Genomic DNA, 18,942 nt, shown 5'->3' on the forward strand with positions numbered 1-18,942 from the left:
ATGTGAGCCACTGAGATGCAGATGTTACAGTTGTTACCACCTGATGTGCCCACTAATCTTTGATTCTGTGTTTGGAATATGGGAGACCAAGGTACTTACAATTTTTTTCTCTTCTTGCATTCATGTTTAAAACATAGCTCACGTTGACCTTCAGTGGGAGGTGGGAATTTTTACGTGTTATCCGTGTACCAAATGTCCCAAAATGGACACCTGGAAAATGAAACATGAGTGCATTGAGGATGCTGGATTAGAATGAGTTTTAGGCAACTCTGTGATGTAGAAAAGCTCTGCCCAGAGATGGGTAAAATTTTTTTTTTTTTTTTTTTTGGAGTGGCACAGAATTGCCACTACTACAAACCTACCCTTTCAAGGCAATTTGGAAAACTGCTCTGTCTCTCTGTCAAACTTACTGTTGGAATTACAGCTCTTCTCTGGGTCAGGTCTTTTGGCTGTGCCCCTCTTTGATGTTGACCACGGGCTCTTTTGACTGTCAGCCCCTCTCTCCACTGCTCACTTTTAGGGTGAGGACCTCTGGGCTTGAACAAGAGAATTTTCTCTGCAAAACATGAAGCATTTCCATAACTTTCCTGTGGACTGCTTTCACAGCTCCAGAGGTTCGCATATACAGGACTTGGTGCATGGGTGTTTTTTCCTTTCTGCTGCCACACTCTCCTAATGACCTAGCAGGAGGGGATTTAGGGCAAGAAGAGGGCCTCTTGCTTTATTCTATGAAGCTTCTAGGTCTGTGTGAATATGCAGGAAAGCAGTCCATGACACCTTTCATTTGGATATAGATCTTATCTCCAGGTTTATCATCAAAGGGAAGCACCACACATCTCCCAACTTCTGTGATTGTAAGCCCTATCAGACCAGAGTCTGCTTTATTATGCCCCCTTTGTTTCCAAAGTTAAATTCATCCTATCCACTGAAGGTGGCTGGAAACTGTGGGAAAACACTGTGTAACTGAACATTGGATCCTGGAGTATACAATACATGGGAAAGAATTAGGGTTTTCGCAGGCATCTCCTGACTTTTTGGGGGCCAGAATTCACAACATGTCTTTGAACTGAGGGTTATGGACCATGCTCTTCTGAAGGAAGGGAACTATCTTCTGCAGGTTGCCTGAAAATGGGAGGTTTTCTTCAGATTTTGCTCTCTGCAGTTACGTGATTTCTTAAGATGGACTTTATTGACCACCTTCCTTGACAAGTTGCCTCATAAGTTCAAAGCAATGTGCTATAAAATAGCCCTACTATGGAGATCAGTGTCTAGCAGGACTGGCTTTTTAAGTGCTGTAGAAAAATAGCAAGAAAATAAGTATGTGTGAGACCAGGAGGATATTTATCCTACTAGCAAGTCTCAAATGTGCTCATTCAAACTTACTGTGGCATACTCTGAGGACCCAGCCTAATGGCAGAAACATTAAACTTTAGCATTAAGGGAGTGGACTGTGTAAGTTGGCTTGAAGGGTACCCAAGAGGTTTTATTATTTTTGCCTATGATATTTATGGTGAGGCAGCTCCAGTTTTCTAGGAATACATCTTATTTTGTTTTCTTCTGAGACTTCTCTGTTATAAGAAGTTGTTGATTTAAAACTATGCAGAAGTAAGCAAACAGGACATTTCTCAGAAATGTTTCCATTCTGTTTTTCCAAATGTTGTAGGCATCTAAAAATCTCTCATTGTTCCATGTGACAGGAAAGCAGAGCAGAAGATCAGTTAGGGGTTTTGGCAAACAGTGTGTATTTATGGGGCCAAAGAGAGTGAGAATAACTTGGTTATCACAGCAGCCGGGGAACAGACACCCACAATCTTTTAGGAGAAGAGGAACCAGGAGAGACTCAAAAGTCCTCTAGCTTCTGACTTCAAAATAGTTTGGTGGGTGAGAAATTCTCTTAAACAAGATCAAATCCTGCTCCTGTTTCATTAGAAAGGAGAATCCTGGTCTCCAGTGTCCTAGTTGAATACCTGGAACTAGTGGAAAACAGTAAGAGACTCTCCACCCCCGTCTCCCCCTGATTTAGTGTGAAGGTGGAAAGTTCCCCTTCCTCATTCTCCTTCTGCTTGGATTCACACGAGTAGTCTAATTCCAGATTGATTTAATTTTCCTTTCTCCTGAATTTCAGTCTTTTTGAGGGGGATCCATCCCAGCGCCGTTGACTATCACTTCCTTAAGCCGCTGATTCCAGCCTTTCCTCGCAGTTCCTTGCAGGGCTTGCTGAGCCCCGAGGGGGTGGCAGTGAGGGAGGCAGCCAGAGCTGCCCTAGGCAGCGCTGCCTTAGAGCTGCTGCTGCTTCAGCGCTCAGCCTGACAGAGAAACAAAATGGAAATGATTCAGGAGCATGAACCAAAGTGGAAGTGCTCCTGGTACCAGTGGCATCCCAGAGGCCTTTGGCAGAGGTTTATAGATGTGAACTTTTGTGTTTCCTTGGTGAACGAGTCACTGTGGCTGTGCTTAAATCCTTAAAATGTCTTTTAAGCATTCACAATAACATTTTTTCCCTGTTCGTGTGGCTACTTTCAAATACTAACTTCACGTACACCCAGGCTTTTGCAAATTGACATGAACTCTCCTGTGCTGGGTAGAAGCCAGGTTTGACCCAGAAGCTATTTAGCCGTGCTAGCGAAGTCCAAAACGTGGTCTAATCTCTCTGGCAGGGTTTAAAAGCTTAAGCTCAATTTTTTTTTAGGTGGCTTTCTGTTCTAAGAGTAAGTTCTTGTGCAGAAGGATCAAAATAGAGGGAGGCTGAGCTTGCAGTTACTTGCAAAGTCAGGCTGGCTTTATCCTATGAATTTGCGGTATAAGAAATAACAAACCTAAATAGCGTGTCAGATCTTGACTCCATTTTTCATTGCTTCTCCTGTTCTGGGGGAGCTGCTACCTTGTCAAAATATGATGTGCACAGAATAAAATACAAAAAAAAAATCAAGCAACAAATGAGATATTCTCATCATACTGAATTTTGTGGTAGAGATGGGACTGTTCCCTGGAACACCATGTACTAGAGGTCATGGCATGGTATGTAACTTTAAACTTTCTCACTGCCGGTTTTGTTGTGTTAATATTTGGGTGCTCTGCTGAGTTGGCACTGCCGGATGCAGGTTGTTCCTTATCCATTACTGGCAGGAAATGTTGCACCAGAAGGGTGGATACAGACACCCTGGCTGCTGGGCACTTGCAATAGGAGATAATTTCCTGAGTGGCATGAGGCAGCATGGTTTGTATATCATGTAAAAAGCCCAGCTCTTGTGGCATTTTCCTCTGATTGCTAAGTCCACTGCAGAAGAGTAAAAACATATGACACTTAAAAATAGGATCTATCCTCAACCATTGCAAACGCCATCTGTTCTCAAAGAAACAACTGGTAGAAAAAAATAACCTTGGGTTGAAACCTTGCATGAAGTTGCCATTTAAGATAAGCGGGGTTGGCTTTGTTATTTTTATTTTTTTGGAGGTGTGGAGAAGGGCTGTTTGATGGCAACTGAAAGAAAACAGATATGTGGAACTAGAGTGTGCGTGTTACAGACGTGCAGAGAAGTCGTGTCTTGAAGACCTGTTAAAACCCTGAGACCAAGCATCACAGTGACACTGGAAGGAGCCCATGCACTATTTTAAATCAATTCATGCAGGTGACTGCAGCAAGGTGCCTGCCCACCACCAGAATGTGGTTTCTAGGGAAAATGTCGACATTACTAGTCATAAACAGGTAAGATCTAATTTTCCAGCTGGACACAGTTCTCTGGTGAATGGTATGGCTTCCTCACCCATTCAGACTCCATCCAGTCTGCTAGTGAGGAGTGAATCAGTAGCCTAGGGAATGCTGACTCCATCCCTGTATGCTGCTCCCCCAAAACACACCCACAAACACTGCCTCTGGTAACAGGAGCAAAGAGTCTAAGCTTTGGCCATTCCCAGGAGTCAGCACTGCTTCTTCTGGCCCTGTCAGGGTGTGATTAAATGACTGAAGAGAATTGAGTTTTCACATAGTGGCAACTTGCTGTCCCCCATGGAACTTCAGTAACTAGTCATACCACCTACCCCAAGTCTGGTGAAAAATCTTGAAAGCCCACTAGAGGACTTGGTCACTTGTGCTGTTTTGGATACCCTTCTGCGAAGTCAGGTGGGATACCTTTAGCATATACCTGTGATTTTCTTTGGTCCCTAAACTGAAGGCAAACAGGAGCAACTCACCTTCTTTACATGAGCTGATGGCTTTAGAGCATCTATGGCCTATATGCAGGTGCAGAAGCACATGAAATCAGCAGGCCTCAGTAGCAACATAAAGCCTGCGTCTTGATAGTCTTGTATGGAATAGAAATTTGAAAATGGTTTGGCTGCATTTCAGTGCATCTGCCCTGCTCTATACTAATGTGAAGAGCAACTGACTCGTACTTTAGACACATGCCAAGAAAGTGTGCATGAGGTAAAGGGAACACTGCATGGTGTTTGCTCAAACAGAATAGTCATGTTCCAAGGTGGTGTCCTAATCCTGTCAACCTCCCTGTTTTTATGAGCTCCAAGTGGGACAACATGGTGAGGTAAGAAAAGGGCATTTTAATGAATAGGTTTGATAGGGATATTTCTGACTTGTTTCTTTTTTTGCATCTCCCAGCACAGGAATAGCTTCAGTGATGTAATGTTGCTATTTAGAATTGTTTTCAAAGTGTGTTTTGAGTTTGGTGTCTGCAGTATTGAAAATTTTGCTTTGGAAATGAGTGCACCTAAGGTAAAGGATGTGTGCATGCATTTTCAGGCTCTCTCTCTATGAATTTGGACTGCCATGCTTCTGATCTTCTTATCTCCAGTCTGAACATTAGAAGATTTGAAGGGTACTAGCTTGTGCTCAGGTTTTGTGACAAGCAGATGAGGGATGGGACAAATCTACTAAATATATTCTCGGCTTTGCAGGGGAGTAAAGCAATAACCTGCTTGCCGGTGTTTGGTCCTAGCAGACCTAACTCCTGAGATAAAGACCTTTTGGTACTTATGCCAGGGAATGAGTAATTCTTTTGTAATGTGCTGCCACAGCACATTTCTCTGTTCTGGCCTTAACTGTGCAGCAACAAAACCTGGCTGCATTGCCCCACAATAGAGCAAAAAACCACTGTGACTTTGAGGGTAAACTCCATGGAAGCATGAGGAGTGATGTGGCTGGCATAGTTCACAGTGGTGTGAGAGCAAGCTTCTGATTTCATAAGTGACGAGACAAAAAACCTCAGTTTTGCAAGACCTTTTTTTTTTTTTTTTGTCACACTGTTTCATACTGGAACAGTGTGACTAATTTACCAGTCCACAGACAGGGCAATAACACCCACCCCTGTTTGTAACAAAGTATGCTCTTCTTGCAACACAACTCATACGTCTAGATTTGAGCCTTACGTGTGGGTCAACTATAGTTAACGTTTTAATACTCTAGCAATGTTTCAAACACACTCTGCTTTTGTCTACCAGCTTTTCCATTTCTTGCCACTGATGGTCTTAATCTTTCATGGCAGAAGTTCAATATCTCTCTAAAGTTGAAATAAAATCTTCTGTACTCTGAAATGTTAGATCAGCCTTATTATTATTAATTTTTTTTCCAGCTGTCAAGCTTAATGCATCTTTTAAAGCATCCTCCTACTTTAAGGTAAAGTTGTGAACAGTGAATATGTAACAGTGCATATATATCTACTGTACATGTATCTGTTTGTGAGAGACCAGGACTGAAAACTAAATTCTGTTACCCCCTAAATCTGATTCATGTTCACCCCTTCTCACAGCTTTAGATCTACTTGTGAAGTTTGCAGCATTGTGCATCTTTTTAATGGGTTAAATGAAAACTCTGGTTTGGGGCAATACTAACTTTTGTCCTAAAATGTATGATTTGGCTTGTAGTAGATTCCCACTGTGGGGTCCTATGTCTGCATCCTGTCTCATTCTGTTCTGTGACTTCCAACTCATATTTGCCGTTCTGCCTAATATTTAAACAAGTTCATTAGGTATGGCCATGTTTTAAAAATACAAACTGCATTTTTCAGGCTATGGACAAACATGTTAAAAACCATCTGTGATATCAACTGCTCAACTTATGCTCTCCGAAGAGCCTGCTTTACTTAAGGCAAATGCTCTGCACTTACAGAAAATAAAGATGGTCGTTAAGTGCCTCAATTCACTTTTGAATATTTCAGCTAAGACTGAAATCATTACAGCTTTTATTGTATCTAACCCTCTGGGTTCTTTTGTAAATGTGGCAGAGTTAAGTGCTTCTGTCATTCATCCCAGTTATTTGTGAGCCCAAATGTGGAGTTAGGTAACTCATTTCAAACATATGACTTTGAAAACAGGTGATGAGAGTGGCAAGTGAAAATGGAATGAAATTTTGTAGCCTGAGGCTTAGGCAAAATGTCCCTTTGGCTGTTCAGGTCAATGTCATTACCAGGGAAGTCTTTTTCCTGAAGCATTTATTCCAGATGTGTTTCTTTAGCCTTCAGCTCTGCTTGGCTGACTGTTTGTCCTTGCTCTTTTGTACATAAATAAATTGAATTGTTAGATATAGAATTAGGAATTATCTTGGGCTATTGAAATGGTCTCTAAAGAAGGTAAAATTACTTCTGAGAAAAAAACCCCAGCAAATTCCAGGTTGGATTTTGTAAGCCGCACTGGCATGGCCATGCTGAGGATTACCTAAAATTGTAGCTGTGTAAAATGCAGCAAAGCTGACATGAAAGTGAAAGGGAAAATGAATGTCGCACAAAAATTCTGTGTTTACAAAGTCACCTTCTGCACTGCAGGGACACTTTAAAGAGGAACATTAAGGGTCCTAAACCTTAGCTCTAAAGCTCGTCTGAATTTTAGTCCTTTAAAACATATTTGATATTCGGTACCTTATGCCATATTAGAACAACAAAGGGCTCCTCAAAACAGCAACACAAAATGCTGCCAGCTTGAGGTAAAAATTCTCAAAGACTTTCACATGTCTTACTCATCGTGTCCTGTTCCTGCCCTCAGCCACTATAAGTGGTGGGAATCTCAATTTTACTGTTGAAGCAGATGGGCTTTCTGCAAGTCACTGAGGATTTCTACTCAGTTATTTAGTTCAGAAAAAAACATAAAAACTTCCTCCCCTGCCCTCCCCCTGTCTGGGCTGTTAGATTTTTAGACTAATGCTTGGATGTACTCCTTGGCTAATGGAACCCTACCTTCAGATTCTTCAGTTGTGTCTTTTGTTTCCCCTGTCCCCCCAAGAATTTGAGCACTTCAGACTTCTTCAAGGATTCCTGGTTGGAGCAAAAGCAATTGCAGCAACAAACCACGCCAGAATGCTTTCAACAAGTCTGCAGGCCACATAGAAACCCACTGTGTGTCTTCTGCAGATGTGCAGACCCATTGCAGGGCCCCAGCTCACAGTTCTGCCTGGGTGTGTCTCTGCCTCCTGGAAGTGACAGACTCACAATACATGCCCCATACTTCTGCCTGGAGAAGCTTCTGAGGGCATGGCTGTGAACAGCCACCATCACCTATTATAAATTTGTTTTCTCATATTTCAACTGCTACAGTAAAAATTAGTGCTTCACCACTGGTCAGGAACCAAGACTGACCTTAAAAAGCTGTAGACTCAGTTCTTATTTGTACTCAGCCTCTTTCTTATGAGCTTGTTGTGCCATCAGCAACAAAAAAAGGTCCTTTGCCCTTGCAAGAATGCTACAATGGGTTTTGACATGCATAAGAATCAGGAATGAAATATCTCCAAGTGCTGAATGATTTATAAACATATATTTAGTCAAAGGACAGATGACCACAGCATTCTCTGTTCTTCTAATGCTTTTTTTTTGCAGTCAGAGAGTAAAATGTTGAATGAAGCAGGGTGTCTGAGGGCACACCTATATAAATTAGGGCTGACAGCCTCACCTTCTCTACCCACACTCTGGGAGTTATGTAAATTCCCCACTGCTCCAAATCCAGCCAACATGGAGCATGGGCAGTGAAAAGTTTGAATCTGTGCCAGCCTGTGTGCATGTACCCTTCAATTTTTCCCAGTTAACCTCGTGGCTTGGGTGTCTCCTGCAAAGCTGCTGTCAGCCACTCAGTGTGACCCATTCTTCCATTAAAGATTTTAGATGTCCAGAATATATGTCTTCTGTTGTTAGTTGTGGCTTCTTGCAGTCCTGGAAATCCCAGTATCATCTTCATGCAAGACAGTTTTGACCATCACAGTTTGGGTAGGACCTGCTGAATCACGCTGTACAAACCGTGCAAACTGTCTTCGGTCATGCATGAACTTGGCAGTTCACTGAGCTTTGCTCAGACATCTGCTTCCACCAGTTTCTTCCTCAGAAGAACAGCTTACCACCTTGGTCAAACAAGACCCCAGGCTCACTCTGTACTTCTAGGTCTTCCTAGAAATATCTGTTTTCATGTCTGATTACTTTGGGGTCGGAATTCTCTGATTAGTTGTTAGCATCTTGTCATATGAGAGACCCACATTTTTTTTGGCTCGGTCTGGTCCATTACTGATAGAATACAGAAATTAACACACTAATGTAAAACAGCTTTGGGACTGGGATGGTCCCCACATTTCAATTTCATTTGGCTGATGTTTATTTTTGTAGAAATATCAGTTGAAAATGTTCATAAAACTTCCCTGTTTCAGTTCTTTCTTGCGACATTTATTTCTGGTTTTATTTGTTTGTTTTTTTTGTTTGTTTGGATCACCTTAAAAATTCCCTTTTCCTATTGAGTTCCCAGCTCACCACATGAGTAAGTCAGCATCCATAATAAAACATAGAGACCTCATTAAAACACCTTGCTTTTAAAAGTAGTTAGGAATGTCAACTTCTGATGGTATAGTTGGTGGCTGACTTAACAAGATAGCAAAGTTTCCTCAGAGTGGAGGTCTGCTGCTGTGCCAGGCTGATTAGCTCTCCCATTTTACAACTATGTGGTCATAGCTGAAATTAAAAAGATGGCTGTGTGGTCATAGCTGAAATTAAGATGTTAAAGTAAAATATCCTTCTTCACTTCACTAGAGTGTGTGGCCAAGTCAATCAGCAGCATGGAGCTGCTGCATGACACACAGAAGGCACATCTTATTGTCACCTTTCACAACAGGACACTGTAGAGGCACAGAACATTATTGTTGAGAGCACTCTCACATTCGTTGCCATTATGACACTAGCTGATCATGTGAAGATGGTCTGAACTGTGAGGTAATATTCTGCTTATGGAGAGAAATGTCTGAACAGAAGCGCAAACTCCCCTTGTATTGGTTGATGAAGTTGCCCACGGTTCCCAAAAGCCAATGGGAATCTGAAAGTGTTACCTTAGTGAAGAGAAGGAAAAAACATAGTCCTAGGACTCAACTCATGTTCAGCTATGCTTTACTTAAGCAGCTATTTATTTTCCTACTTTTAGGGTATACTAGTAAAGCAGACTCTGGCTTAAGATCCTAATTTCTTTTTCCTTGCTCCTAGCTAGGAAATAATGTCCTTTTCAGTGAACCCCCTTTCTTTCCAGCCTGTAGTCTACAGTCTCAGATGGTAGTAATGACTTTAATATTTCTGGCTGAGAAATGTAGTCATTAATATTCTCACAGAGAACTCACAGCAGTGACTGTAAATTACATGGTACTCTGAAAACACAGCGGGAGGTGTTTCCTTCCTTGGACCGTTTATTACAGGGCCTTCATCCCGTGGCATATTACCCATATTTAATTTGCATGTTGAGTAATACCATTGTGTCAAGTAACAGTGTTCTCCTGGCTGGTGAGAATGCCTGTCTGTGACAGTGAACTATCGCTCATGGTCTGCGGTTTGTCCTGCGTGAGAGCAATAAGAACAAGTCAGGGCTGAAATTTTCAAACTCCTCCTAGGGATTTGCCTACTGGTTTTAATAGGACTTATGAGGATTAACTCTTCCTCAGCCTTGAAAAGACCTACCCTATTTTCTTTGCTGAGAACAATGTCAAAGGTTTCAAGAAGTTCCTTTTGCTTTATCTGTGGCCATTGTTTCGGGTGTGAGATGTTATCCTTGGCAGATGGGATTTTTTATAAATAACCATAGAATCAGATTAAACACTTAGTGGACATTAAAGAAGGAACCCTGTCTGAATTTCCTGGGTTCAGTCTGATGGGAGTATTTTTATCTGGGATGGCTGCTTTACTGGGGACTGTCCTAGGAGTTGTTTCAAATAACAGTGGCAAAGAACAATGACTGTTGCTTAATCAGAACAAATTAAGACACATTTGCCTAATGAAGATATATTCAGCTGGAGCCAAGTCATTAAGTGGTGCTTAAATTCATATTACAGTCTAAACTTCTGGAAGTTTCCAAATAAGTGTTAAATGAAGATGTAAAACAACAAACGTAATTTTTAAGGGTTTTTTTTGTGTTGTATTTTTACATATCTTAAAAACTATTTAGACCAAGGTTTCTAACAGCTTTTCTTTTTTACAGCTGTTAAAATACAACAATTTACTGTTCATCGAGGTGCCTCAGTTCAGAGGATTTTAGTGCATTGCTATTAGCATGTAGAAGTACAGGTTTTTCATGTGCCCCAAGTTCAGGGTTTTCCTCTGTGGGCAGTTTTTCTGCACATGCTTGCAAAAGCTGTGACACAGCAGCGTGTCCTGACGTCAGTCACCTGGTGGAGCAGCAGGTGGAGGAGGTGATGTTTTCAGGTGCTGACCCATGCTCAGCTTGTGGTTTCAGAAAACAACACCCAGCCTTTTGCTACCACAGCACTCATCTGTGAGGTAGGTGGGGAGGGACCTCCATGTACACAGAAATAAAGGCACCAGAGTGCTGCATTGGAGAGGAAAATCCCTTGGAGAAATGGAGGAGCTGGTGGAGTTGCTACAGAAGTGGGGGGGTGGGACTTTCCCCTCTCTTTCTTCTGTGTTTTCAAGACCCCATCAACATGCCATCCCCATGGGGATAGGGAGGAGGCCTGAATGATGAAGTTACTAAGCATTGGTGTGATTCCCACCTGAACATTGCCTGTGAAAAAGTACATCTTCCTGCCAATAAATCAGCTGCCTTTGAGGTAAAGAGAAACCCAGAAGTTGTGTATGTACTGGCACAGGTAAGAGAAGGGGTGCTGGAAGATCACATTCTGTGTGATAAAATGAGATCAAAGACATACTAGTGCAAAAATCTGACATTGAACAGACCTGTAATGTCTGTCAAGTGGGATGTTAAGGTGTCAGATAAGTTTTGGTCACAATTTTTTTCTCTCTGGTATTTTGGGTCAGATGCATTGGTTTAATAATGAATGAGAACTGGAAATCATTGTTTAGGAGATCATATATATATTTATAGGAAATGACCCTGAGACTCTGTTACTTAGATCAACAGCTTTATTTTAAAGTCACACAAGTACCCTCTGTGCTACCCTGAAACATCAGACTCATTTGCCTAAACTTCGTGAAGCAGATAACCCTTATTTTGCTCTCAGAAGGTGTTTGTTTTGGTTTTACGAAGAAAAGTTGATAGTTTGGCACATGGATAGGTTTGTTACATCCCTATTTGTATGCCAGTGAAGGTTTGAAAGCACTTACACCTCTTATCTTTCCCACAGTCCTGAGATAAGGGAAGATTTCCATCAAGCATCTTCCTGGCTCTCGGATCTAAGGTCAATAATGTTCCCGCTCTTTTACTGTGATGTAATGCTACAAAGCCATTGCACCTACAAGTGTATAAATAAGTAGGCTGAGGTCCATGCTTTGCCAATTTTCTCCCCAGCAGCGTAGGGCTGATTTTCCCTGTGGTCTGGAAGATGCACACTGGGTGATTTTCCCAGCCTTGCTGCAGTGTCGTGTCTCAGCTGGCAGAGCAACATGCTGTCACAGGGTGGCAAGCCAGGTCTGAGGATATCCATGTACACCCTCCTTCTCCACCTATGCATTCATTTGTGCATGCAGAGGAACTGTGTCCAAACTGCTGCACACTGGGTGAATGTGGGGGCTCTGCAAGGCCATGGAGGAAACATGGCTCTGGCTGTATGCCAAAAGGTCAAACTTCTCAGAACATCATGATTTACACCTGAGGCTAATAAATGACTAAGGCCTGGGGAGCAGCTCTGTGGAAAGGGACCTGAGGTCCTGGTGGACAAGAAAAAGCTTGATATGAATGAGCCGTGTGCTGCTCCTGCAGCAAAGAAAGCCAACAGGATGCTGGGCTGCATCAGCAAGGGCATCACCAGCAGAGATGCAGAAAGCATTGTCCCTCTCTAATTGGCACTCCTCAGGCTGCACCTTGAACACTGTGTTCAGTTTTGGTCCCTGCTATGCGAAAAAAGCTATGGACAGGCTGGGGAGGGTCCAGAGGAGGGCCACAAAAATATTCAAAGGCCTGGGCAGCCTTCCATGTGAAGAAAGGCTGAGAGAACTGGGTTTGTTCAGCCTTGGGAAAAGAGGCCTAGGGAGACCTCATAACCGTGTTCTAGTATTTCAAGTGTGGTACAAAGAAGATGGAAATTCCTATTTGCAAGACATCACATGGAAAAGAAAAGGGGTACAAGTTACTCTCAGGAAGATTCCGATAGGACAGAAGAGGGAAATTTTTCACAATGAGAACAAACAGCCCTTGGAATAATCTCTCACAGGAAAGTGGTGTGTTCCCCAGTAGTGGACACTTTTAAGATTCAGCTGGACAGAGTGCTGGGCTGTCTTGTCTAGACCATGCTTTTGCTGAAAACAGTTGGTATTCTATGATTTATAGAACAAATTACTTTCAGCACTGTTGTCCCAGCTACCCGGTGAACAAGCAGTGCTTGGTGTCCTGCATTACTTTGATTTTCCACCTTGTAGTCTCCCTGCTGTCCTGCATTCTACTGATATCAAGAACGATGGGCAGAGCAGAGGTCAGTCTCTTAGCTAGTTGTGCTATAATGCAGCATGGAGAGAGGATTTTATCTGTTGGAATACCTTAACTGCATCTTAGGCAGGCTCCCTGACATCCAGAAATTCGCCTTGCTTAACACATGTGGAATATGGCACTTGGCTTAAATGGAGACTCCTCTTTCTCTTCGACTGGGAACCTCTTTAAAATCTCAGCACACCCACACTCTGAAGGTCGGACTCATTTGATGTGTACCCAAGCTCTCCCTGGGTGGTACAACACATTGCTGCCTCTGCACAACTTCCCTTTTAATCTGCTGTACTGGGGTTTTCAGCAGTGAGACTATTGCAGTCTCTCTGCAATACAGTCTCTCTGTAAAAAAACATTTTACACTGTTTTTGTGAGTAAAACGGTGAATTAAAAAAAAAAAGGCATACTGCCTGTCTTTCTAAACAAACATGTGGTTTGCGTCTTGATGTAAGTCTGTAGTTTTGTTAAGGTATCTGTTGATATGCTAAATGTATGAAGAGAGATATTTTCCTTTATGGAAAAATATCAAATTCTCTCTATTATGGTAAGCCTCAAGTCCTGTTCAAATTCCTATTTTGGTTACCCAGCCTTCTTTCCCCAAATGGTGCAATGATGAGTGGAAGCAAATTATTTAATAGCTGTCACAATGGAGGACACAATTAGTACAGTAACAACGTGAGGATTCCTAGTTAGTGGAGTCAGTACTTTCAGGGCTGAATTTCAGCTTCATTCATGGGTTAGAATGAAGTTCAGCCAACAACTTAAAGGCTCAAGAAGAGCCTACTAAAATGAAGCTTAAATGACAGAGGTCATAAAAAGAGGGATTTCTGTCCTTCAGTATATCAGGGTCTCTTTCTTTTGTTTCCAGGTCTCCTTTGGTTCACACCAGTCACGGACCCAGGTCTCATTCTCAAGGTGTCCAATTACTTGGAGTCAGAGATATAAATTTCCTCTGTCTGAAACTTTCTTGAAACCTGAGGCCTGTGGTAGGTATTCCAAAGTCTTTGCTTTAACCTTACACCAGAAACTGATTGTATTTGAGTCATATCTCTAATTAAACTGATTGAATACTTAAATATGTTATGGCTGGGTAAAAAAAAGTGTTTTTCATTCCACTGCTACTTTTCAGTTCACTTGCAATGGTGATACTTATCATGTTGGCAAAGGAAATACCAACATCCCTTGTGCTCTCCAGGTAAAGAAGGGCTTGTTGGACTAAAGTACTCATGAGGGAGACACATGATAAAGTTCCTGTTCTGCTATTCTCTTGTGTCTTGGGCGAGATCTCAGAAAATCATCAAATAATTGCTGCTCTAGAAATCAAGAAATCTTATGTGAGAAACCTGGATGATGGTTTCTTTCAGAGCTGGCATTTTTCTCTGAAATAGTTTTGTTGACCAGTTTGGTCAACAGAATTTGTGATGAGGAACTTCTTGGTAATCTGTCATATGAATAGCTTGTGTGAAGAGTCCTGGCCATTACTGGAATGCAAGGTACAGTTCCAGAGGATGAGAGATACGAAGATGGATTGCCATGCTTTTGGAAGGAAATAGAAGCAATGATCCTGTACTCATTTCAAAGCACACCTTCACAATCCTAGCATTTTCTCTCAGCTGAAGCAAAACAATGATTACTGTCCTTCTCAAACTCTTGTTCCACCATGGCAGCGTATCTCCAAGTAATGCAAACCATGGAAGGTCTGCCTGTATCTTGAAGCAGTATCATGCTGCTTCTCCCCATGGGATAGCCATGATTCACCAAGTTTCAAATCTTTTAAAGATCTTGGTATCATTGAAGATGAAGGTTATAAATCATTTTGAGAGCAGCAGATTTAAAGTAGAGATATTTTCTCTGAGGAGACAAATTTAAAACCACATTTATTGCAGTTTTTCAATTTTACATCAGAAATGTCTGAGCATCTCCCATTCAATTTCCACTTCTTCTATCAAGTATTTATTATTTCTCCAGAAAGTTGTAGATGGGTTAGAAAGCACCACTAGGTCAATTCTTACTTTGATAATAGCCTGAAATCCCAATGCTGACCCCCGAAGTGCTTCTTCAAACATGTCTTTTGAACAGTGCTGGCTGTAATAGCAATAACAATCATACTTGGAGGTCCATGTGGGGAAAATATGTAATAAGTCAGATTGGAGTTCTCTTTCATCTATCTCTTGTAAATACACAGAGCAACAGTCACTGGGTAATTTATTCTTGTGATAATACAGATTATTCATACAAATGGTGCTTTTTAAGGCCCGTTTTGCAGGGCTAGGTCTCTGGCTGACCAAGTGATACTGTATTACTGGAAACAGTTGCCTTCAAAGAAATTGCATCTCTTGGACTGCTAGTGAAGAAAATAACAGGCTTCAAAGACAATTGAAAAAATTGCAAAAAATTCAACTATCACAGTGTGTGAGAATGCATTGCTTAAAATTACAATGTTCCACACCTGGAGAAAAAATAGTATGATAGTTTGCTGGAATACAGTAAAAGAGGTCACTTAGATCTTTACCAACCTCTTCTGAACAACAGTCATTTTTATAAAATTTCAGACAGAAAAGTTGTTTGGCTCTAAAAGCTGAAAGAAAATAAGTGGGTGTTTGAAATGAAGTGGCTTAGATTTTCTGGAATTCTTTGGAAGCACTCACATCTAAAGTGTTAATTTTTAAGCAGCATTTGTCAAGTGTCCTTGGGCAGCACCCCACTGCTGGCTCAATAAATGTATTAGTTGTTAGTGGTGGTGTTGTGCCCCTCCAGAGCAAAGGCACCTTTGCACTCCTCAAATCCGTTTTGAGTGGTGACTGTGCAGCACTAACCACAGCTGCAGCCGCAGCAGGCTTCCCCTAACCCTTAACACCACGCGGTTCAAAAGGTACATTGGTCCTTTTTCAGAAGCCACTCTACTTACCAGAGTGGATGCAAATCTTATCTTAAAGGTTGAGCTCGGCCAGGTCATGTGTGAGAGCTCCTGGAACTAGCACAGGGAAAAGCTCTCGTACCTTCTCACATCCCCTCCCTTAACCCCTCGCACTACCTGGCTGCTGACCAGCTAGCTTTCCTGGTGGCTGTTTTCTCAACTTATACTCTTCTACTTTTGGAATATTCCAGGCATTATCCTAAAATGCTTTTCTTAATATAGTGTGTCACTCTTTTCCCTCATGTCAATCCATACTCTTGGGTCTAAAGTGCAACATGTCAGAGCCCTCTTTACCTCTCTGGTGCAGCTGAAGCTGAGCAGTGTGTGTGCCATAGCCTTTGACATTCTTGCTTATACAGGGTAGAACTTTTGCTTGGCATAGCCCACCTTACATTAAAGAGCTCTTTTCAGTAATGTCTTACATTGAGAATCTTACAAAGAATTTTAAAAAGTATTTGACAGGGTGAAGTGAAAATATTTCATGCTCTTTCACGCAACATGTTGGACTACAGCTTTTCTCCTTTCTATATCTTTGGGTATTTGTATGCAGAATCAGTTCAAAAATGCCTCTCTCTTAAAAAAATAATAATAAAAAATCTTGAAAAACTCTTAAATCGCATTTTCCCTTGCTTTTTTTCCGCTACTCACTCCTCTTTATGTATACATGTATGTATGGAAATGAGAAATGGAAAAATAAGCTTGAACTTTTTTTCTTCAATTTGAAGGAACGATGCCCATTTGAAAGGATCTTTATTAAAATAGGAACTGTTAAAAAGGACTATTTCTCTTTATTATTTCAAGTTCTGCTCATAAGAATGTGAAAGAAAATATTTTTATAAACTTGAGATTTTTGTAAAAGCTTGTTTTTACTAGTTCTAAAGTACTGGGTAGCACTAATTTGTCAATATTTCTGGGAAATTGAACAGTTGAAAGGATAAAAATGTGTTTATGTTATCTTTGGGTTTTTACTGTTACTTTGCTTAGAGATTGATATATAAAATTCAGGTCCCTTCAGAAGGCTTCACAATCATTATAAATTACTCAACTCTTGTTGTATTAATTATTTATTTTGGAAAAAGTTTCTTATTATCCCAAATCTTGTCTATATATAGTATCTGATCTTATTAGAAAACAAAGCAAAACAGAAATCCAAAACTTAAACCCCAGGTTTCTTAGGAACTGGAACATCAGTTCCGTGGGGAATTCCATTGTTTCTAATACATTTGTCTGAATTTCAGAGGAGAAACCAAATATTGTTTATTTATTGGAAGAGCAAAAATTGCTTTTCAAGTAAAGGGAATGGAAGTGTTTAGGTATGATAATGTTAAATGCCCCCTTTTTTTACAGTGCTTTTATTCATTCTGTATGCATTTACTACAAAATGAAAAATTAAAAAATTTAAAATGAAAGTGTCCCCACTTCCCCAGTGCATATCTTTTCAGGATAAAGGTCTATCAAAACAGCCTGGTTTGGGACTTGATCTCAAACTTGATCAGGGACAGAAAAAGGATCTTCTACAGACTACTGACATCTGGGAAAAATCTGTGGCTTGTAGCAGAGTGGCGATCAGATAGCCACAGCCCTGGAGATCAGCAAGGAATTTATGACAGACACGTGGACTCATAGCATGGTGTTCAAAATGACATGTTCATCCTGAGCTAAAAGAGAGACTTTTCAGTAGTGTGCTAAAGGAATACTCCCACTATTTCTGCCATAGAGTGCCTGTGAATCAGCACTTTCTTATTTCTGTGTGTCTTTTGGAATTTCTCTGTTCAGAACATCCTTCTGTTGGAAAATCACAGGCATGTCTGCAACCCTCCAGAGGAGACAGAGTGATTCAAAGGCCCTCAGACTGTGATGGAAAACAGAGAACCAGACTTCAGGTGTAAACTGGAGAGAATTTTGCTGCCAGTGAGATGTCCTTTGAGGTGGTTGCAGCTCAAAAGAGAGCTGAAATGAGAAGAGCCAGAGTTTGACTACAAGGCAAGAAAAAGACCAGCTCAGGTCAGTTAACCTACCACATTGCATGTGGGGGATCTATGATCGGGAACTGTCTCTGCCTGCTCTGAAATAGTGTAATTGAAGGGATGCAGTCTTCAGAGGTGTCCTTGCCTGAATGGCAGCTGCTAGGGCTTGCTAGGCACCGCTGATGGAGGACTCAGAAAACTACCCCAGCAAAATGCTGCAAGTGGTGAGAGAAATACTCATGTAACAAGTTGGAGAGTTCACAGAGGGAGTCCTCGTGGAGGGATAAAAAAAGATGGAGAAGGAGACCAAGCTGTTCAAAGGCATGAAAGCAGCAGCTGAATAGAGTTGGACTCCTTATCCTGTCAGTGATGGAGTGCCTTGACAGAGACACAAAATCATGAGTCTAAGCTGCTTGATGACTTGAAGGTGACTTCCAGTTTTGTTATTATTCTTAGCTGATATTTAGATACCCAGAAACCTGAGCAAATCTCTGTGCATTACACATTGCTTTCTTAACATGTCTCAGACACAGCTGAGGATACTTATTTTGCAGACATTTGCAAAATCATGTGAGGAGGAGATGCAGGAAGCAGACATATTCAAAACTAAATGGATAACTGTGCTTGGAAAAACAACCATTCAAAAAGGTGAGCTGAAGTAATGGGCAATATGTTCGCCATCACCTCTCTATTCTGAGGACAATGTCAGTACCAAAGTCGTGGTATTTCAGTACTCTGCTGATAATAAAAACAAGCAGAGAGAACTGTAGCTATTGGAAGAGAAAATTAAATGTGAGTAAAGAAAAATAATTTCTTTAACTTTCTTGGAAATTATCCCCTCTGTCTTCTTATTGCTTTAATCAGAAATGCACACTCACACCTACCCACAATTTCCTTCCCCCAAATCCTAAATGAGAAAGCCCTCAATGGGTGATGAAGACATTGCAAAGTTTTAGCCTGGTTGCATAAGAAGATATTATCTGATGTCAAAATTCTTGTTCAGCACCCCAGCAAGGGTACAGGGTTGATAAATTTCCAGGCTTTTCCTTTAACATCCCCTGACTTCTGAGAGCTCTTGCATAATTGCTCATTTCACAAATCTCTAGCTGTACCAGAAAAATTTAATGCCCTGAGGTCAAGTTTCAGTTGAGTTCTGTCATCGTTGAAGCCTGCTCTCAATTCTGGTTCTGGCAGGCTGGCTACCTGGCTTTA

At 41.3% G+C, this 18,942-nt stretch overlaps 1 protein-coding gene across 35 annotated transcripts in view; it reads left to right on the forward strand.

Annotated features, from left to right (window-relative positions):
- Positions 1-18,942, forward strand: part of F13A1 (coagulation factor XIII A chain) — a 274,375-nt gene that overhangs the window by 166,579 nt on the left and 88,854 nt on the right. For 2 of the 35 annotated variants that reach the window (XM_082287001.1, XM_082287002.1), the window contains 2 exons: positions 13,715-13,832; positions 17,566-17,767. The exons of the other annotated variants lie outside the window; for them this stretch is intronic. The gene's annotated coding sequence lies outside the window, so the exon portion shown is untranslated. The remainder of the gene's footprint in view (positions 1-13,714; positions 13,833-17,565; positions 17,768-18,942) is intronic. 35 annotated transcript variants of the gene reach the window in all.

Source organism: Coloeus monedula, assembly GCF_965178545.1.
Source record: "Coloeus monedula genome assembly, chromosome: 1".
Lineage (NCBI taxonomy): Eukaryota > Metazoa > Chordata > Aves > Passeriformes > Corvidae > Coloeus > Coloeus monedula.